The 23,260-nt window shown below is 34.5% G+C and overlaps 1 protein-coding gene across 1 annotated transcript in view; it reads right to left on the bottom strand.

The window, feature by feature from the left end:
* LOC126970298 (sodium-coupled monocarboxylate transporter 1-like) overlaps positions 1-22,989 on the bottom strand; it is a 253,939-nt gene extending 230,950 nt beyond the window's left edge. Inside the window, exon 1 of the mRNA XM_050816136.1 lies at positions 22,880-22,989. The gene's annotated coding sequence lies outside the window, so the exon portion shown is untranslated. The remainder of the gene's footprint in view (positions 1-22,879) is intronic.
* Between the last annotated feature and the right edge of the window lie 271 nt (positions 22,990-23,260).

Raw genomic sequence — 23,260 nt, 5'->3', positions numbered from 1 at the left:
GAAGGTTTTCAACCAGTGTGTATTGCCAGTGATGACTTACGGTACGCAGACGTGGTCGCTAACTATGGACCTGATGAGAAAGCTCATGGTCGCTCGAAGGGCAATGAAGAGGGCTATACTTGGAGTTTATCCGTAGGAGAACTAAAGTCACCGACATAGCACAAATGATTGCGAAACTGAAGTGGCAGTGGGCAGGGCACATAGTTCGACGGACAGATGGCCGTTGGAGCAGTAAAGTCCTCCAAGACCACGTACCGGAAGACGCAGTGTTGGTAGGCCGCCCACAGATGGTCATCTGGTCAAGATCGCCGGAATACGTTGGACGAGGGTAGCACAGGATCCATCGTAGTGGAAATCTTTGGGAAGGTCTTTGTCCAGCTGTGGACGCTTCTGCTTGATGATGAAAGTACAGTATATTTATTCATGATTTTCTTGACGTCCTAGCCCCTTTCCAAGACGTCTTCAATTTGGGAGACAATTTATGAGATCAGAGACGTGAATACATATTACCGAACCCTATAAGTTGTAACTTAATAATTACCTGCTTACCGTCATGGCTAATCATGACTATAACTTCCTTCCTATTTTCATTTAAAGATTCAATTACAATTTTTTTTCCTATTTCTGTCTTTTATATTTGTTCATGATAAAATTCATAGAGGTTAGCCCTACTATTACATGCCATGTTCAAAACATAACATGGTACTTTTTATTTTTTATAAAATAAACATCTGGCTGTACGGGTGATCACGTAATAATAAGTGAGCTTCGTGAGACAGGAAAAATCGTCTGCCTTCTCATTTTAATGAAATTAAACATATTATGCAGTTCATGATGCCCTAAAAGCAATTCAAGCGTTTATTCCAGTCGTAATTAAATACAATAAAATGTAAAATAGACAATAAAACAAACAAATTATAACTGCATTATAAATAATCACTGAGAACATTAAAATTCTAATGTAATTTATAAAGAAACCTTCCCCTTTCTTCGGTAATCTAGACAAATACTTTATTCACTCAGAAAACATTGATGCATCAATAATGCACTCTATTGTATTGCAATAAGGTTCTTAAAACAGCGTGTATGTTTGCAAGATGTATGTTAAGTTGGTGTAAAATAATTGGCGTTAAGTGTCTGTTAAGATATAATGAAACTTAAGTAGATAACATCCGCATATGCTATACAACTACAATTATCACGTATTGTAACTTGCTAAAGGAACATCATTTCGTTGGGTCTATACAAACGGACAATTAACATAATTGTAGATTTTTTTTTACTACCCGCAATAAATGTTTTGTTCATTCGAATGATTTTAAACGGTTGTGGTTATGGCTTACTAATAATTAGTGACTAGCTGATGTTACTGACTTGTAATTAAAATTTTCATCAATACTCCGTATGCAAAGGGAAATACATCTTAACCAATTTTAACTGTTCACTAATTGCTTATTTTTGAAGTAACACTTCCTGAGGCGCGTTATGAAAAAAATATGAGTGAAATATTAAGATGCGCGCGCATTACTGTAACGCTAACGGTTGAATTTGGTTCATAAAATATTCTGACGTTTGCGTCATTCGTTAATTTTTTATTGTTTCTTAGTCCATTATAAGATCTGGCAAAGCCCATACAGCCGCATTCATTATTTAATAATTAATTGTCAAAGCAATCTTTGCAAGATTTTTACAAAATCGTTCGTTCTAAAAACGTAGAATGGCACGAGGAATAAATCATTTTACTTCGTTAGGCCAAAGAAGTATAACTCCTTGCGTGCATACATGAGTACCTACACATACACATTTTTTTCTTATAAAAGAAACAGACTATACTGAATTAAAATTAGAACTCATTCTGAGCAAACATTTGAGCCAGCCTAATACGATTTTCTTCCAGAGCTTAATAAAATCTGAGCTTAATGAAAAGCGAGAAACTCATTGCAACTCTTTATATTCTATATTAAGAGTTTCATAATTTTAAATCAATTTTTTTAGTATGTACGTACATTGTATGATGCACCAAAATTTCTCAAACTTTTTGACTTATATTTGTTTGTTAAATAAAAGAAAAATAAATGATAAAAAAAAACTCAAAATATTAACGAGTACAGTAAATGTATCAATTCGCATAAACTGTAAATAAATAAAGAAATTATGAGTAAAATAATTCTAATGCAAGTAGTTATTTGCTAAGTATAACACAACAATATATCTTATTTAGAATAAAAAGTAAAATATCTTAACGTTGATACTAATATTGATATGACACCATAAATTAATATTCTTGTGATTTCGATAGATACGAATAAAATTTAATTGGCTGCAAATTTTGAAGTGAACGAAGCAGAACTACACTTCGCTCCTAAAAAAGAGGAATCTAAAGTGTAGACAGGTGACTAAATCAGACTAGGTGTGCCAGGAATAATAGAGCTTACATAAGAGAGTTAATGCAAGAGACAGAAAGCCAAGCAGTATTTCAGAACCTTGGCAAACGGTGATCCAAAATCTTTGCCTCCTACAGGATGACTAATTAATGATGGTTATATATTAATATACATAGCTACGTTGAAGATTATGTTTTATCAGTATAATAGAATTTTTAAATAGCAAACTTTTTTCAAAAAAAAAATTATATTTATGCGTGGAAAACAAAAACAATAACTAAAAATATTTAACATCCAATAATAATTTTTAATATCCAATATTTTTATTCATACTTGGGAGTTGCTTCACTTTTACAATTATCAATATAATCACAAATTATTTCTTTCTTTTATTCCGAATGTCCTTATTATGATAACACGTTTAATATTTCGGGATTGAATTTGTTTTGTCTGCACCCTAATATGAATTACAATAAATTAAACACAATGAAAACTCAAAAAACTTTGAACACATTCTCAATATTCGCTCATAGCTTCAATATTGTACACGTGTTAATATAATCAAAGGAAGATAATTACAGGTTAAGAGGTAGTCGAATCTAAATAGACCAAGGTTAGCACACGTGTAACTCTATTACGTAACCGAATTAATGGCTGCTCTTAGCACTTGGCGATAATTGATCTTGTTAACAAATAAAAACGTCATAAGCAATTAAACAGGATGTCGGCTAGATTTCGGGTACCATAACGGCATCTATTTCTGCCGTGAAGCAGTAATGTGGAAGCATTATAGTGTTGCGCTCAGAAGGACGCCGTAGCTAGTCAAATTACTGGGCAAACGACTTACCATCTCATGTCTCAGGAAGGCGAGCCTATTGTCATAAAAAAAAACCGGATGTGTGGCGGTCCTCCACAGTGCGGTTTTCAACGAGCTTTCTTCCACGTACTAGCTTCCTTGTGCGGTGTTTCCGTGACGATACGACCCTATCTTCAAAAAAGGCGCGTACACTTTTCTTAAGGGCCGGCAACGCTCCTGTGATACCTCTGGTGTTGCAGCAGAATGGCGGTGATCACATAACATCAAGTGACCCCGTACGCTCGTTTGTCCTCTCTTGTATAAAAATTCAAGTTTTCAGTCCTATGATGATTTGGGTCATAATCATAGAGAAATTCAGTAACATACATACAAAAAAAACAAATGGATAACCTCCACCTTTTTTTGAAGTTGGTTAAATACAGTCCACTACTTTCTAGTTATGTCGTAGATAACGTTTACATAGTAATTTCACAAATTATCCGCTCACCAAATACGTAAGTGTCTTAAATTCAATTGTAATTTTTATTTGGCACACGATTACTGTTTTGGTTGCCAGACAAAGTAATGACTTTGACCCCACAGTGTGACGCTTATAATGATTATTCCTTTTAATTCCGTAAATACAATGTAACGGTTGTTTCACAATTTATATGAAATGCGCGGTTACTGATTTACTTGTGACATGGCTTCTTGAGATAACTCGTTTTGGTTAGTTTCATAATATTTTCGTATGATTTTACATTTATTATGTTATACGGTGTGAGATGAATTATAGAGATTTTTTTATGAAAATGAGGGACGAGACGTCCCTATATACATTATACTGCAGTGCCGCTCAGGATTCTAGAGAAACCCAAAAATTCTGAGCGGCACTACGTTTGCGCTCGTCACCTTGAGACATATGATGTTAATTCTCATTTCGCCCAATAATTTCACTGGCTACGGCGTCCTAGAGACCGAAAAACAGTAATGTTTACACTGCTTCACGGAAGAAATAGGCGCCTTTGTGGTACCCATAATCTAGCCGGCTTCCTGTGCAATGGAGCCTTCCACTGGGAAAAATTAATTAAAACATTATTGCTTAGTTCTTATTTTTTTTAGTATATAACTTTAATACTTTTGTAGAACATTAGACAGACTTACTTATCGTGAAATAATGATAGAAAAGACTAAGATATATTAAGTTTTCGTAATAAGTGACAAAACGAGTAAATATTTCACCATTAGTTAAACGTTAAGAATATCTGTAGATGTAAAAATGCATCACATAACGACATTCGACTTCATTTTAAGGGGTTCCGTAGCCAAATGGCAAAAAACGGAACCCTTATATATTCGTCATGATATGTCTGTCCGTCCCTATGTGACAGACTTTTTTTTTTCGAAACTATAAGAACTATAACTTGTTCAAACTTGGTAAGTAGATGTATTCTGTGAACCACATTAAGATTTTCACACAAAAATAAAAAAAAAAAACAATAAATTTTGGGGGTTCCTCATACTTAGAACTGAAAGTCAAAAATATTTTTCATCAAACCCATACGTGTATCTAAGGATAGGTCTTCAAAAATTATATTGAGGTTCCTAATATAACTATTTTCTAAATTGAATAGTTCGCGCGAGAGACACTTCGAATGTGGTTAAAATAAGAGAATGATAAAACTAAAAAAAATATACGATGTACATTAGCATACAAACTTCCACCGATGAAAGTTACAACGAACCACAAGAACATTTATATTTTGTCATTATCCCAAAAAGTCTCGAGGTGACAATCGCTATTGTATTGCCGCTCAGAATTTTTATCTTTTTCAAGAATCCTAAGCGGCACTGCATTGTAATGGGCAGGGCGTATCAAATACCATCAACTGAACGTCCTGCTCATCTCGTCCCTTAATTTCATAAAAAAAAACTCAAGTTAGTCGAAACGGTCCAGTACTTCTGTACCACCACATTGCATAAAAAAAAATGCGAATCTGCATTGATATAATTTATCGATTTACGGCCGTTCCCAATATTCAGTCTATCTCTTACTTGAGATGAAAATCGAAACTACTGATGATCGTTGTCTTCCTTCTCCGTGCACGCTGTCTGTCAATGTGACGACGTATATCTTACCAACGATATAAAGTTTCTATGGATAGATAGAAATTGCAATTCACGCGTCCCAATATAAGGCGATAAGAATGACTTATCGGGTATATTGGGACAACTTCAGATTATTGACAGTTTCTACACATGTTTTAAGCTATATGTTTCTGAAGTAGAAAATGTTTAAATATATACTTTGTCATTAACACCCTTTTTTGATCTTAATTAACAAATGGTTTTTGATTCGATTTGATTTGATTCGATAACAATAAAAAATGTTAAATATTTCTGAGTTGAATGTTACGGTGTGAATTATGTTATAAATAAAATATAATTAAAGTTACTTATATATATATTTAATATATAACTACCAGTCTATTGTTATTTTGACTCAGGAAGTTGTTAAAGCAATTAAGCGGTGCATGACTACAGCTATTATCATCTCTCGGAGTGACGTGATAATATCGACCGAATAGTGATGTGACCTCTATATTATTATATTTTTATTAATAATATTTTGAGTCAATAATTAATATAAGTAATAACATTATATATTATTAGTGCAATTTTTATTGCAATTACAATTTACAAGCCTTAATATTTATACAACTTTTGTTTTCTTAACAAAAATCTTTTAACATAGACCGTAAAACCTAGTTTTAATTCCGAGAACGCTCCTATGATTCCTCTGGTTACAATAGAGTATGGGCTGTGTTGATTACTTACAATCGGAGTTGATCATGTAAGTTAAGATAAGAAACAATAAAAAAGTTTTGTCAAGTAGCGCGAAAAATTATTCTCGCCAACCACATTCATGTTAAATCAAACAAAAAAATAGTTTATAAGATTTTACTACAGAAAAGTTCTAATTGTAAACCATAAAATATAAAAACTTTCAGGCATCCTCCAGGCTTTCAGTAAAGGGAGGTAGTGCCTAACTTTCTTCGGATCATATTTATACGGGCCCTTCCAAAAGTGAACCCATGGGGGCCTAATTCAGTGCTTAATTTTTGCTTAGATCAGCCTTTCTTTGGTTGGCCTGAGAAACCATTGTCAACAAGAAGCATTTAAACTCTGGAACTACTCAACAGGTTTAAACCACTCCAAAGCACTGATAACGGCATTCAACAGCAGTTACGCGAATGAAGCCCTATCATTGAAGAGGAAAAATCTATGCATACTTACCAGGATGGACCTAAAAAAGGACCTCAGTGCGGTTGGTATCAAAAACGATAAAATATGCAGATTTTGCCTGAGGCTGATGAAATGCCTCTTCATCTACTCTGCCATTGTGTCCCACTAATGCTTATGCATAACACCATCCTTAGTAACTACACCCTGCTCTCAGGTGCTGTATGTAATACTCGTGTCCAGAAGATACTGCAGTTCGTAAAGGCGGCAGGGCTTGAAGACGGGCTATAAGTATGAGTGGCGAACACAATAGCTCAATTTTTGATGCGGTGTTACTAGGAATCATTAGGACTAGACAAATACCTTCTTCAAATAATAATAATAAAAACAATACACTGCTATATGTCAGTAGTATTGCGTACGATTATGAAATTGCTTTGCTTAATTAAAAGTTTATAATTGATTTATTACTCTGTCCACATCTGAAGATTATCTATATATATAAAAATGAATGGCTGTTCGTTAGTCTCGCTAAAACTCGTGAACGGCTGGACCGATTTGGCAAATTTAGGTCTTGAATTATTTGTGGAAGTCCAGAGAAGGTTTAAAATGTGAATAAATAGGAAAATGCTGCTAAATTAAATGAAAACAGCAAATTTGTTTTTCCTTTGATGTGTCCAAACATAATTTCTATGAGAGAATTTATTGACGCACGGTTTGACAGTTCTGCTGTGAAACAATTTCATTATGACAGCAGGGTGCATACTTTACTTTACTCTAATAATTTTTGATGTTATGATACATTATTGGCAAATTCATATAAAACATTATTTTAATTATTATATACAGAACAACGTCTGTCGGGTCAGCTAGTTTGATAAAATTTTGAAACATTCCGTATGCACGTCACTAGATCTGCTTCGAACTCAGGTTATATCAGTTCTTTAATTTTCAATCATCAGTAGGACCGAATCGAAGCTACTGTTCACAATACTCTCTTTCATACACGCACATAATTGATACTCGTACCGCCCTTACAATAGAAACGGTTTCGATGAAGCTCAAGCAAATTCTAACTCTGTTCCACCGTGACACAGCTTAATTTCCTCTACATCAATAAGTGCATATTCATAAGCAACTGAGTTGCGTGGCTTCTGTACTTACACCAGTCTAATTTTTGAGTTATTATTGTTTCTCATGATTAAGTTTCTTTTTTTGTTCGCAGTAGAATGTGAACGTGAGACTTTTTGTTTGTATCCATATCACTTGATTTGAAATGTCATTATTTTAATTTGTTTGATTCTGTGTAACAACTTGTCACTGTTAATAAATGTAATAACAGTTGTTGAGATAATTTCCTTGCTATCTAATTCTACATTTATCATTCATTCACCATCAGAATGGATCAACTATCCTTTTTTATAATTTACTACGCAGCCAGCTGCATCTTCGGCAAAGCAACTTTGCATCAAAACTTATGGGACAATAAACTGTAAAAAGTAAAGGAAGGTTTTGCATATTTTATCACACTGAAGTTAGCTAACGTTTCTTCACCCGTTCACTATCATTTTTTATTATCTATGATATGGTAAAGCAACTCACTTCAAGTTAGAGGATACTGCAGCCGGTAGAAGTATAAGCGATTGTTATATTTATCGATATTTTCTTCTCTGATTTTGTGTAAATATTTAAATGTACAGAATCTTAACCAGCTTTTTCTCTCGTTTCACCAATTTTGACGACTAAATTTCAGCTAGAAGTCCCGGGGTCGAATTCCGGTAGCTGCAAACACTTATATGATGAATATGGATGTTCGTTTCCGAGCCATGGATTATATCTATTGATTTATCTTCAAGTCAGTATATTGTATTAAATATATCATTGTCTTTTTCCCATAGAATTGTAGGCCTTGCCTAGTTTGGGGCAAAATAATTTTGGGTAAAAGTGTGTCAATATTATTATTATATTTTATTTCTTATGAATATTCTCTTAAAATTATAGTTCGTAAATCGTTGTGCCAGGAGTGTCTCATTCAGTACTGCCACCACAACTGTGTGTGCAGTTTTGAGGGGCGTGCGTGGTTGAGGTGCCAAAGACTTTCCATCTTCATGGATGGCGGGTACAGTGCGACGTTAGCGGGGTTTTTTAGGACGATTATTTTGCTTACCAGTAGATGGAGATATTCTCTTATCTAATAATACGACTTTACTCAAGTTTTTGTCGGTGTCGGTACCGACTAGTTTCGGACCATTCGGAGGTCCTTCATCAGGGTGAGTGTGGTAGGTTCGCGGTAACGTCCCACCTCTTACTGCGGATTTGAGCCCGTAGTGCGCGGCTAGACAGGGCGGGAAGCGTGGGGTGCGCCGGTGATGACGAGCACGGTATCACTGACACTGTATCACTATTGGTGTCCACGGGTGCACAGAATGTACTCACAATGTCCACCGAGAAGATAATCTCGTTGAAACAAATACACTTTTTAACTGAGTCGATCAAAATGATCATTTCCCGCCAAAATTAACTTAACCAACGTGCAGTTTTGATTACAAAATTAAAATAAATCTCTTCACTTCAAAGTAATTTCCCTCGATTGCTTCTGGCGCGTTAATTCTACTTCTTTTTACTCGTCTCTCATTCAACGTAATTAAAGGTGCGGGTAGGTGTAAAAAACGTTAAAGTAATGACATTTTAATTGTCAGTGTGATTACAGGCAGCGTCGCTCTGGTGCGGTCTGTCGCATAGCATCATCCTGTTATTACGAATAATTGCATTACGCTTCGTTACAGAAGAAAAAAAGGCGAAGCAGTTTAATTGGTAGTTATTCGTTGTTCACGCCTAACACGTGGAGGTTCACACGACACTGTGGCGTTTATTATTTGTCAATTTGCAATGACGTCACTTGATTCAGAGACATATTTATTTACTGACGACTGATAATTCAAAGTTATGTAGTTCAAAATCCTTAGGCGAACTAAGTATTTTTTGTGAGTATTGAATGAAACTCTTATGAGTAGAGTTTTATCATTAACCTCATCTTGATAAAGTTTTGGCTGGTGAGAAACGCATTCAAATACAAAAGTCTAAATTGTAACAAAAATTTAACATGATATTTAAATTTAACGAATATTTTTTTTTGCAAAACATTCAAGCAGCTTACACTTTTATAAAATGTACTAATTGCAGTTCCTTTATGTGACAATAAGATATGAAATATCTTAACTTAATATACTACTCGAAGACCTTCCAAAAGAAACCTTTATAAATACTCGTATGATAATAGAAAAATCATTTCTAAGTATAAAATATGAATTGAAAAAATCTGACTCAATCACAAAATTTATAGACTTCGGGACAAAACAATCATAAAAAAGATATACAAACAATTAGATATGATTGCTATAGAAAGTTTAACCGATATTTTATACTGTATCACTATATCCTCAATAATAATATTATATTCGTTTAGCTGGTAAGGATTTCCCGTTAGGAAAATAGTAGAATTTACAAAAAATTAAGCGGCTGAAAACTAACTCAAACAAAGCCCTTAAATATTTATGAATAAATATTTGATAAAAAAAAAAAACAAAATGTGTTTTTGTGTAGTCGGTGTTAAAATTAAAATAGTTTCGAAAGGAAGGCACAGAAAATTAAACTTTTTTCTTTTAAAAGTTAAAAATCGATTATGAAATTCGTTTATTATAAAATCATAATCTTCCTCCCCTATTGTCTCGAAATAATCCTTTAGGAAGACACAACGCAAATTATAGGTTCACACATAATAACTGGAGCTGTGTCAATTTAACGACATCTGTGTTAACTAACGACTTGTGGTGAGAAAGGAATAATGGTTTCCTTCATTACCGTGCCGCTATTACAATTGTACGGAATTACTGTGTCATTTATGACAATATGTCTGAAAGTATCCTAATTGAATTTTCTTAGTGAAAATAGAAGAAAAGAAAATTTAAATGGCGTTGGACGGGACACACCCTTCGGGGTATAGACAAATGGACCAAATGTATCACAGACCGGTATCCCAGAAACTTAAAAAGGAAACCGGGGGGACAATACAGGAGATGGTCAGACGAACTTAGGACGATAGCAGGCAAGACAAGGTATAGGTTAGCTAAAGATAGAAAAGAGTGGAAGAAGTTGGAAGAGGCCTTTGTCAATAGACAACCAGATAGTGATAGATAATTAGTTAAGGATAGTTTGTAAGTATATATGTAAATGATACTATCTGAATAAAGGCTTATATTATTATTATTATTAGTGAAAATAGAAGAAAGAAGTGTGTGATACACATTGGTCAGATATTTGTAAGTGGTGTTTGCTTACGACACCACATCGCACGATTGAAGTACAAACTTCTTCAAAGCAAGATTAATAATAGGAAACTCAACTATTACATTATCGTAAATTCATAGGTTAGAATATTTTATTCCAACGTGGTAGAACAAATAGGGTTCGGAAAACACCAGTATAGTTCGGGAGTAATACTTCAGAACGATAATAATAATCGCTTTATTAATAAAAAAAATGACATTGTGTATTTGTATATATATGTTTACTATAAATTTAGGTTAACCAACTTGAATGGATCAATTATTAATTAATATAAGTTTATATTATCTAAACTAACTAACAAAGAGGAATCATTTGTGTTTTTGTGTGTATGTTTGTAATGTTTTCACAGAGAAACTACTGCAGCATTTTCAAAAATTCTTTCACCATTAGAAAGCTGCGTCCTCACTGAGTAACATAGGCTTTATCACATTTAAAAAAGGGATCCCTAATAAAAATTCAATAATATAACCCAAGCTGTGAAAAAAGGAGTCATAAAAAATCTGTCATCGCGTGCGATGCGGAAACTATTGATGATAGAACAAAAAAATTAGAAAGGGTACTTTACAATCTGGTAAAAATGAAGTTACTAGTTATTTAAATTCTATTTAATTAAAACAAAATATATTTTTTCAATAGAAAAAGTACAATACCATGGCTTATTTAACTAAACATCCGTCTCGTACCGTGATTCGAACTCAGGACCCATTGCTTAGTAGATTAGGGTCATTATCCACTGATCAACTGTACAAAACCAATACGAAGCAATGTTAAAAATAGTCGACCGGGATACAAAAAACAGGAGACAGGAACAGAGCTTATTTGAAAGGGTTGGATGAGCGTTAGACAATAGGGAAGCATATTTCCAGGACGTTGCAAATGGAATCCTGTAATCTCTGGCTACCAAACTAGGAGACATAATAGTGTAAGCATTAATATGTATGTAAATTCTTCATCTTCGCGCCACTCTTGGCAGAGCAGTCGTGGTCATCGTGAAGTGACGTTTTTTGGGGCAGATGTGATTCGCCTCAAGAGCATTCGCCACTTTGTGTACCAGTGTATCACGCTATCGACCAGCAGGGAGCTGGGCAATAGTCTGGTACACTGGTTCAGTGGACCGCCCGCAGCAGACTTAATTTTTTTTATTATTTTTTAAATGAAAATAAGGTACGAGATGAACAGGGCGTCCATTCGACCATTGCAATGCAGTGCCGCTCAGGATTCTTGAAAAACCCAAAATTTCTGAGCGGCGTCCTTCACACCGAAACACAATAATGCTTACACATTACTGCTTCACGGCAGATTTAATTTATACTTAATCCACTTAATTTGGTCGAGGTTCACTAACTTTTGTTGTTTTTTTATTAATGTAAATTTATTTATTACCTAACTACTACGAATTTATTCCGACTCATTAGAGTTCAATATTTTGAAGTGGTGGTAAATCGATAAAAGTTTAACTTTTAACACTTCAATGATTTTGATTTGATATTCGTCTCGCTGACCTATCAAGTCGCGCGTTGACAGTTCACCTTGATGAGGAGCTTCTGATTGAGTCAAAACCTACACCTAAAAATGAGTTAACCCTTTTCAAATACAAAGCCTTTTTCTTTGATTAACGCGAGTGTTACACATTTAAATAAAACACTCTTAAACTACTACTACTGCTACTACTAAATTTGAAAAAACACCCAAATTTCAATGGAGAAGATGGTCTAAAATTATCTTACACCTGGGATTTAATAATCTCTAAATTAAAACCCATAACTACACATACCAAAAAAGCAGAGGACACTCTCAGTAAATTTTGCCAAAAACCATCTGTGCACAGCAAATACCACCTCCGAGGAAACAAATGACGCTAAACTTCATAATGACAACTATGACAAATACTATCTTTGACTCACTTCATCTGCAGTCCCCCTGAAAACGAAATCTGGAAAGGTCTTGAAACGTCGGGTTAACTAAAATAAAAATGTAACTTTTACGCAAACATCTAATGTAAAACCGTTACACGCATTTTAATCCTTTATTTAATTATATAGCCGACAATTTCTTACGAAAGTCTTAATAATATAACAATAATATTATATTATACGTTCTTACCTGACTACGATTAGAAGTATGTAGAGTCTTAAGTATTCAGATGACGTCACAGCTGTGTTGTGCTCATGAAAGCTGCATATTTTCAGCCTCAACGCTCTAAGCGAAGCGTAACCTCACCTGTCAAACCGATTATATCACTTTTAATACATTTTCTTTCTGACTGCACGTAAGTTGTTAACTGAGCGTTGATTTATACCTAGAGTCGAACAGTTTAGCTTATTACGTAAAAGTCTGATGTTTTGTTCTATTGAAATTCTGTAAATTCGTATTGAGTGTCATATTTAAAAAAATGGGGTGTCATATTTAAAAAACATATGAATTAAATTTCTATACTAGAGTATCGAGTACGCATGAATGATAAAGCAGATTTTGTAGATGTAACCACAACCTACGAATTGAACAAGATATAAGAAAAAAATACGATCCTAGCGTATTCGAAAGGTTGGCTCAGTTGGTAAGAGCGCTTGGAGGGAAGGAGAGGTTGCGAGTTCGAGTCCCGCATCCTTAATAAATATTGGTTACAAATATTATAATTGTATAATTAATTCCAGAAGTGAGGTTATAATTTTAAAAGTAACAAATTAATAAGAAATATATTTAAAAAATAATAGAATTAAAGAAAGGAGTTCAAAATTCAGCTCAGAATATTGTTAGTTAAAAAAATATATTACATTGGTACAATCTGTATATTTATACAAAACAGCCACAGAGTAAAGAAATATTACAACTGCGAATCAAAATAATGAGTTCTCGAACAACAAACGGCAGGGCTGACTAATTCGCAAACTTTTTGTTATTTCCCTAGTCCTCGTCCTGCGACTATTAATATGATGCGGTGTTTAATATCTGACATCTGTTACAAAAACTTTTATTATAAGACTAATCCATTGCACACACGCGCACATGGAAAATAATTTTCCACGCACACAAACATAGGCGTGGAACTCACACATAAGCGGTGGCACTTAGTTTAGAAGTCTTCCACGCTATAGCGTATGAGTAAGTAACCTTTAAAACGAAGAAATCCTAAAGTATTTTTCTTCTTCAGGATGCCGGCTAGCTAAGTAATACAGAATTTTTCTGTGTTTCTATTTGAAATGCGACGTAGCTTGAGAAATTACTGGGCTAAAAAGCTCAACTTTTTACGACATATAGTAAATTCAGTAATTTAAAAGAAGTATTAGTAGTGACGATTGAATAAAGTTTATTTGACTTTGACTTTGAATGATACTGATCACCTGATTACACAAAGTGACGAGCGCTATTGAGATGCCGTTCAATGTTTTAGTTTTTTCAAGAACCCGGAGCAATGGATCGAAATGGGCAGGGCGTATCAACAACCATAAGGTAATTTTAATAAATAAAATTTATAAAAATATTATTTTTTGAAAAATTAAATTTTTGGTGTCAAGTGATTGAATATTATCTTACTAAAATATAACCCTTTCAGGTAATAAATGGTTATATACTTATACTCTCTTTGCTGCTGTTAATAATCGTTGTTTGCACAAAACATGTCATTCTTAAGGACGTAGCTTAGAAGCTGTTACGTAATACGTAACGTGTTACGAAGTGTATTTTGTTACAGCTGTGCATTAAGTACAGTAAAATACAGAAAATAATGGCTGCACAGTACTGCGAGATCGCGGTACGTAGCATAATATATCTATGCTTTTTAAAATCGTTATGTGATGAGTCGATTCAGATTATTTCACTATTTAACAGTGATGTTACGCAATGGGCAAATAATAACGCTTACATCTAACGCATCATCTGCTCATTTCATTTAAAAAGATTACAAAGAGTGCCAATAATCTTCGACTCAGTGGCAATTATAAAATGTTTAATTTTAACAGTCATGTGAATTTCAAGAATAATTATTTCACTTGATTAAAAAGTTACTTTCGCTTTGTTAAAAAAAAATAAGTAAATTGTATTGTAGAAAGTAGGTGATACTAACAATAAATGATTCCATTACATAGATTAAGGTCAACCGAATGTAGTTAAAGAAATATACTTTTATTAATAATTTTTAGTATTTGCGGAGCATCAAAGGAACTTATAATTATATAAATAAAGAACTAGTTTTGTTCATATGTTGTTTGAGTGCGGATACTTTCTTACTATCCTGATAATCCTGGTTTAGAACACGGCCAAAGTAATGAAAATATTATATTCTCATCGGTCTTAGACATGCATACAACTTACCAAGTTGAATGAATTCGTGATATACATTCATTTTATTTTATGGAGATCAAGATTAAATTTACTTATATTTTCGGTTTTTGATTCGAGTAATAGATGAAGAGCATGTTTTAAATCCTTTTTGTAAGTATACTTAAAAATAATATATATACATAAATAATAATATATACAATAAATAGTTACTTTTGGGGGCTACTTACTATAAGGCATTTACCGCCCGCTGGCACCCACTCTCATCTGCTAGTTCTTAATTAAGTTAGCTTATGTAACGAAAGATGGTCTCATTTAGATAACACCGTAAGTTTCAGCCATACTCCAACTTAGGCTACTTAGCGCACTTTAACGCCTTCACTGAGCTCGTAAAGTTAATTAGCAATGTTCCACTTTACGATGAGACGCAGGTGCTTATCGCTCGACAATTTTACAATTGAGTCTTGGCAGAAAAATAAGTTAAATTACATGAGTGCTTAGATATTGAAAAAATATTCTAATATTTTAAAGTTTTTTATTTTTTTTAAATAAATATTTATAATATACTCAGAAGCAATTTACAATCATGCTTTATACTATATAGAAGAGTTATTCCTATAAACTCTATATATTATGTATGTGTTGGAACATAAAACTTTATTATGTTTGAAATGAAAACTAATTGCAATATATTTTGGGGTTAATCCAGGAAACAGGGAACAACTTGCAAGGTCCTCGCTATGATGTGGAACCTGTAATTCTTCTAACAATATTCTTATTATATCATAATTTTCTCTTTTGTTATATTATGTTCTTCTATAATTTAATTTTACTAAGCAAATAGCAGACATATTCTAACAACCAGAATGACATTATTTATACTTAAGGATCTATAGAAGTTTCTCAACTTGAGAATGAAAGATGTGTGCACTTCCATATCCTTTTTCAGGGATTTTGTTTGTGGGTGTTAGATATCCAGGAGTTACTATTTTATGAAAACGATGTCAAAGCATAGTTGCTGGTAGATTCTTCATTATCTCGATTTTTTTATCACAATAAGGGAAGAGACGAGCACAACGTTTAGCTGATGGTAACTGATATGCCCTGCCCATTACAATGCAGTGCCGCTCCAGATTCTTGAAAAACCCAAAATTCTGAGCGACACTACAATTGCGCTCGTCACACAATAATGCTTACACATTACTGCTTCATAGCAGAAAAAGGCGTCGTTGTAGTACCCATAATCTAGCTGGCATCCTGTGCAAAGGAGCCTTCCACTGGTAAATGCCCTTAGTCGCCTCTTACGACACCATAGGGGCTGGGACTTTCTTAAGCACAGGGCGTGAAAGCGAACGTTTCTGACTTTATCAAAGCCAGGCCGTCTCTAATTCCGGTTTGAGTTTGGTGCTGATCAAATTTAAAACGTAAGGTACGTTTTATAGTGTAGCTATGCTGTAAACACCATCATATTTTGCAGCCCAAAAAAAAATTTAATAATATGACATCATTTCAATCGTTTTTTTAAGGAAAATGGGAGAAACTAGAGCGTACTCTATTCTCTGTGATCTCTCTGTGTCTCTGTGTCTCTCTCTCTGTATGTTTATTCACCGCCCAAACTCTCATTAAGATGAAAATGCAATTCAAATATTTGTGTTTGTGTGTGTAAAGTTCACTTCGTGAATTGAAACTGATGAAGGTGACTACAAAAATAACTACCGGATGTTTTCAGTGACAATTATTTCTCGAGTTGCGTAAAGAGAATTAATACCAAAACTATCCAAATTTACAGGGTTTTAATGAAGGCAGTGCCATAAAATTAAATTTCTATAATGTCTTAGAGTCGTACGTTTCCAATCATAAACATAGAATATAAATCCAATCAAAATATGTTCAATCTAAGCCAGCGATGTATAAATATTTACAATCAGACAAACTCGCAGATTTAAGAGCGATAGCGTCGCGACATCTTAATAAAGAAAGTTCCATCGATTTACAAGATTAATATCAATTCTAATCGAGTTTTCTCTCATTAAGTACCACGGTTACCGAGCCCTCTTTATTATAGTGGAATAATACAGCGGGGTAATATCGTGGTATAGTTACTTAATCAATTCCTTTGTTGGTCGAATCGACCCCGCCATGGGTGGGGTTGATTAAGAAGAATATTGCTTGATTACACCCTTGAAGTATGACGTTCGAAGATCTTAAAGTGGCATTGAATGACTGGAAGAGACTAAATTAGCAAATTGTCATCTTTTCTTTAGGCTTCACGATAGTATTGATGTCAATTCGTACAAGAAGGAAGCAAAACTCTGCCTACGCGTCCATGAGGCAGAGTTTTCGTTCATCGACTTTGAATATTACTGCCATGAAATAAGGTGTTAATTTGAATGAATATTTGAATGTATTCTGTATAAGTTTGAAAGAAATATCATGTAGCAAGACGTAAAACAAATCAATTGCGCCTTTTTCTGCCGTGAAGCAGTTATGTGTGAACATTACTACTACTGTGTTTCGGTCTGAAGGGCACCGTAGCTAGTGAAATTACTGGGCAAATGATACTTAACATCTTATGTCTCAAGGTGATGAGCGCAATAGTAGTGCCGCTCAGAATTTATGGGTTTTTCAAGAACCCTGAGCGGCACTGCATTGTAATAGGTAGGGCGTATCAATTACCATCAGCTGAACGTCCTGCTCGTCTCGTCCCTATTTTCATAAAAAAAATCTATAGCATAGCTTAAACTGCGTCCGTCACTTCGAGAAAGGTGAATTGTCTCAGGTGCCAGGCACTGAAAACACACACATCCAGCCAGACCACAGTAGTTCAATTAAAATTATGTATTTCTAGTAAAATGGACTGCTGTTATGTAGCAGATCTATAAATTATGGTGGCTGTTGCGTCATTGACGACCATTTCACATACCGTTAATTTTACACCTACGTTTTAATATAAATACAATTTATTGCATAATTTAATAAAGTCACTTCCATTTTTCTAATTCCGTATATTGTCTTAGCTAACACGATATTTCTAGTAAGTTGTGTGCGTGCGTCTAATGAATATATGTCTCCAACGCCGATGAATGTCCGATACTTATCCGAGAACTAATATTGTCGATTTAGACGCTAAATTGATGTCTTCAATTACTGCCATTGTATTGGCAATGCCATGCTAATTGACCTTGAAGGATCTCTTACAAGATACAACTATCCACAATCTTCTTGTATTTTGTACTATCTAAAAGAAACATGAATTACGTGTAGTGAGTGATGTTGACGGATTTGATGAGAATATTATTTTCTCCTGCATGACTTAGGCTGAGAACTATAGAGCTTACTTAGACCTTACTCAGACTATACTTACGTAAAACTTATTTGAGTGTTAGCTTATCATAATCTTTGACTTTGATTTTATAGTCATTTGACAGCTGAAATTACTCTTAGGTTAAGCTAAGGCTAGGGTTAATATGAATGCGAGTTCTGACGAAAATTTGTTTTGACGAGTTCTGACGGATTTGTCAGAAGAAACAAACGCCTAGATCCAATGACAGTGTTTACACTACAAATGAGTTTAAGTAAGTTTCAGTCTCGTGCCAGATTTTGGCGAGACAACACGTCCTGAGGATGCCTGAATTAACACTAAAGAAAACTTAAATCATTTGTATAATTATGGATTTCCGCAAAGTAACGCCTAATTCAATAAAAAAAAAAGTGTTTACACTGGCAATGATGAACGCGTCAGAACATGGAAGACGTCGTCAGAACCACTTGAGCGTTCAAATGAGTTTGATTTTTTCGCACGACCTGCGTCTGCGAATTCCGAGTGATTCGGTTTTCACCATGGATAACTATAAATTGATCAGTCTCGTGTACGAGAACAGGTGTTTATGAGAGACAAAAATTATCACAACAGAGATATTTCTCGGCAAAAGTGGGAGAAAGTTGCTACAGAATTCAACACTCTACATTTGGAACTCTCCTTTGTCGTCTCTTCTAGAAAATAACTGGTTGACATGCTCTGTCTTTCCACCATTTAACAATAATAATTTAAATAATGGACTTTCAAGAAAATCAAATTCATCAAATTCGTCCATCTTCGTTGGACGGCAGAAACGAACTGACTATCAGAATAACAGAAAACGCGCACAGTGTAAACGCCTTGTTCTGACGAGGAGTTCGAACGTACTCGTCAGAACAAATTTTCGTCAGAACTCGCATCCATAGTAACCCTAGCCTTAGACAGTCCAATGTAAAAGTCAAGATTGCTTTTTATTACACTCACCAAAGTTTTACGTAAGTATAGTCTGAGTAAAGTCTAAGTACGTTCTACAGATCTCAGAAATTATAGAGAAAGTAATACATCTACTCGCACAGCGTATTGTTTTTATTGGTACTAGGTAAACATAAATGATGTAGAGATAGTATTAAATACTAGACTTATGACAACCTTTTTAAGTGACTCTGTAAATACGTTTAACAACATAATATAGACAGATAAAATTTGAAAAACAAAATTTTATGAACGATGCGGGATTCGAACCCACGACCTCCGGCGTTCCGTGCCTGTGCTCTAACCAACTGAGCTAACCGTTCGAGTACCGCCTCGTTATAAAATTCTGTTTGCTTTGTTCAACTCTCAGGTTGTGGCTTCATCTACAGGATCCACTTTACAGTTGATAACCTGCTCAACCACAATATTTGCATATTAGGAAATTGTATTAATCCTAGAAGTGAGGGTTATTACTTTAAAAACATAACATATTGTTAACATAATATAGCTTTATAAAATACTTTTATACAATGGTAGTAAGATTACAGTACCAGTTGATTTTAATCCCATAAATAGGTTTTGGGCACCTTTACATAAAAATAATTAAAAGCTTATGTGGAAAATATATTTGATCTACTTCAAGGGTTCCACTTTAGCATATATTACTTTCGTTAAAGATTACACACCTAAAAAATTTTAAGAGTTGCCAAAATTACTCATTAATTCCATCATGCGATAGTAACCCCTTCAAACGACAAAAAAAAAACATATAACACCACGGATCAGATAATGGTGACATCGGTTTACAAATAAAATAATATTTATACATGATTCTTCACCTCCTCCTTTTATTGGAATCGGTTGATAAATCAGAAAATTCAAAGGTTCAAATCTATAGATAGTGCTAAAACAATTGATATGTCATGTAAACAGGCACTCACCTTAATACCGTAACTTAATGTACGTTCAGATTACGCCGATTCTTTTGTACTAGTCTTATCTCATTGCCGAGAAATCCTGCTAACGACGTCCACTCATCTCTGAACGACACAATGGTCGGACGAATTGAAACTCCGGTTAGACAAAGCCAATCGGGCAGGGACGGTCAAAAGGCGCAAATCGGCCTTAACGATTGGGGGACTTATCCTGTGGTAACTTATTGATGTGCATTGCGATTTTGTGACGTGGTTATTTGATTCAGCTATGCTTGAATGATGTCAATAAATTATTTAACAAATGACTCTTTCATGGGATTGAAACAAAATAGGTATGTACCTATCTTGCAAGTGTTCACCGCCAGCCATGCTCTGTTATGTATACAAAAGTAAAACAAAGAGGATGTAAGTACTACGTTATAAGAGGCAGGACTGCCGATTGAAATTTATTTTAGTATGAAACGTGCAGTGGAGATTTGACATAAGTTTGAAATAGGGTGACGAAGTATAATCTGGCTAAGTTTGAAAGCGAACAGTTGCTTAAAGCGTAGTGGATTTCGGCTATCTCCGTTTTTTACAAGGTTATAGCAATCATTTGCCAATCTATCAATGAATCGCTTTTTTCTTAGAGAGTTTCGCTAGGCTAAAGTAGAGTTTCAATGTCTACTTGTATGGGGAAAACCTTTATGATGTGAGGTGATTAAGATTAAACTTTCAGCCGTATAGAGGTACAGATAACTATGACGGATATAGGCCTCTCCCAATGCATGCAACTGAACCCGATATTAGGTTATACTCATCCAGCTGTTGAGTCGTAGGGGCACCCTACTCTACTACCTTTTCCTTGTCATGGTATCAACTGAAAAAAACTCAAGCAGTTGTCTGCTCTGCATGGTATGCACCTGTGAAATTACTTCTCTATCGGATCAGCGTATTTCTTATTTGATTCTACAGAGAAATTCCTAGCGTAGCCCTTTCAAGCTGAACAACTTTAAATTTTTGCACTAGTATGAGATGAGATGTACTGAGATGTGTAGAGCGTACTTAGACTATGCTCAGACTTTTCTCACGTAACACTTAGCTGAGTTTAAGCTTAGCATAATCTTGGTTTCGTTTTTATTGTCATTTGACAGCTGAAATTATGCTGAGCTTAAGATAAGACAGTTCGATGCAAAAATCAAGTTCACGTTTTATCACACTAAGCTAAGTTTTACATAAGCTAAGTCTGAGCAAAGCCTAAAAACGCTTTATAGATCTCAGGCTCAGACCCATATGGCATGATACGTAAGACGCACTGATCAAGTTTAGTACAGATTTCTTAATATTTATCCATTTTTGGAAAAATGTGAAAAATCCTTTTCAGGCGTTTAGAACCTAGTAGCAATTCGTGTTCTGGTTTTTATTACTACCCCGTTAGTAACGAGCATCAAGTTAATTTATATATATAGACTGTGGTGGATTAGACTTTCCTTGTAATCTTTGTCACCTTCCATTTTATATATCTGCTTGAAATCAATGCCTTTATGAATAATAGAAAAGACCTACGACCCGAGGAATACAATTGTCGACAAAAATTGTTGTCGACAGTTAACCTCTATTTTGAGCAATGCACGCACACCAACACAAAGTGACGTACAAAAAGCATACAAATCGCGAGTACAGACGTAGCTCGTTGTGTGCGCTAAACTAATAATTCTGGCCTGTTTTCGTTGGTTCTCTAGCAGTGAGGCTCTATCTAGACGTATAAAATTTTAATTTTGTATTATCACATTTTGAAATCTAATACTATAAACAATACTAAACTAACGTGTACGTACTAAAGAATTTATTAAACGTAATCCTAAGATAATTTGACGATTTAAAACGTCAATTAAATAGATTTGAATTCCCGCTAATTCTTAAGCCATTTCAATTCAACCTACGCCATAGCCCTTAATTACCGATGTTTGTCAGTAAAAATAATTATTTTTTGATTACAATCAACAACCTCTATAATAACTGCGATTCAAGTATAGATTGTAAGACGTCAAATTGGACATATTATAATTAAAATGTTATTAGCAAAATTAAAATGATCATAATTAGTTTGAGGTGGGTGAACGAAATCCGTGGAGGTCATCGCACACAGCGGCTAATGAGAAATAAATTGTCGTTGGAAGTAATTAGTGCTGTGCGCATTTTAAACTATGCGCTACGGTAGCTTTACCTTAAGAAAACTGTAGGGCTGTCGTGTCTATAGATTGAATATTTTTTTCTAAAAACCGAATGCAGGAGATAAAGGGAGTGTAGCCGACACACAAAAATACTAATAAAAAAATTGCGTGTGTACAAAGTACACATGTCAGAAGTGAAACCTGCATTGTGCATGAACCTTTAAACTGCATATGAAGTTCTGGTACATGTTGCTAGGATGACACATGATTTCAACCGCTATGAAAGACATTACTAACACCGCTACCATATTTATGTTCTCCTGGTGTCTATGCAGTTATAAGTCGTGGGTATGACATAAGAATATATTAAGATATATCTACTCGCGTCATACATAAAAATAAAATAGTATGCATATTACTGTCTCATACTTTGCCGGCTGCATCCTGTATATTTTAGTATTTGTGTCTCTTACCTGTCGTTTTTTCCGTTGCATCCGGTTTGAAATCACAACGATTCTAAAGTAGTTTCACTTCAAAAAAACATGTGTGCATTTCACTGGTGGTAGAAGTGCAGTTGAAGAAGTAGAAGATAAATTTAATTATAAAAATGTATACAAATTACCACGGTTGTTGTGATGTCTTTTTCCAAGCTTTGTTCTACGCATGCGCGCAGAAACTCGTATTATCACACGTACAACGCTGAGGCCCAAGCAAACTATGGGAGTCTGCCTTGGCAAACACCAATGAACAACAAAAACAACGGGTCAGCACTTGTATAATAATATTTAGATGTGCATTGTGCATGAACCTCTAAACTGCATATGAGGTCCTGGTACATGTTGCTACAAGGATGA

This window comes from Leptidea sinapis, chromosome 20 (assembly GCF_905404315.1).
Source record: "Leptidea sinapis chromosome 20, ilLepSina1.1, whole genome shotgun sequence".
Taxonomy (NCBI): Eukaryota; Metazoa; Arthropoda; class Insecta; order Lepidoptera; family Pieridae; genus Leptidea; species Leptidea sinapis.
Note: the sequence above shows the minus strand (reverse complement) of the source record. Positions and strands in the feature narration are given on the sequence as shown.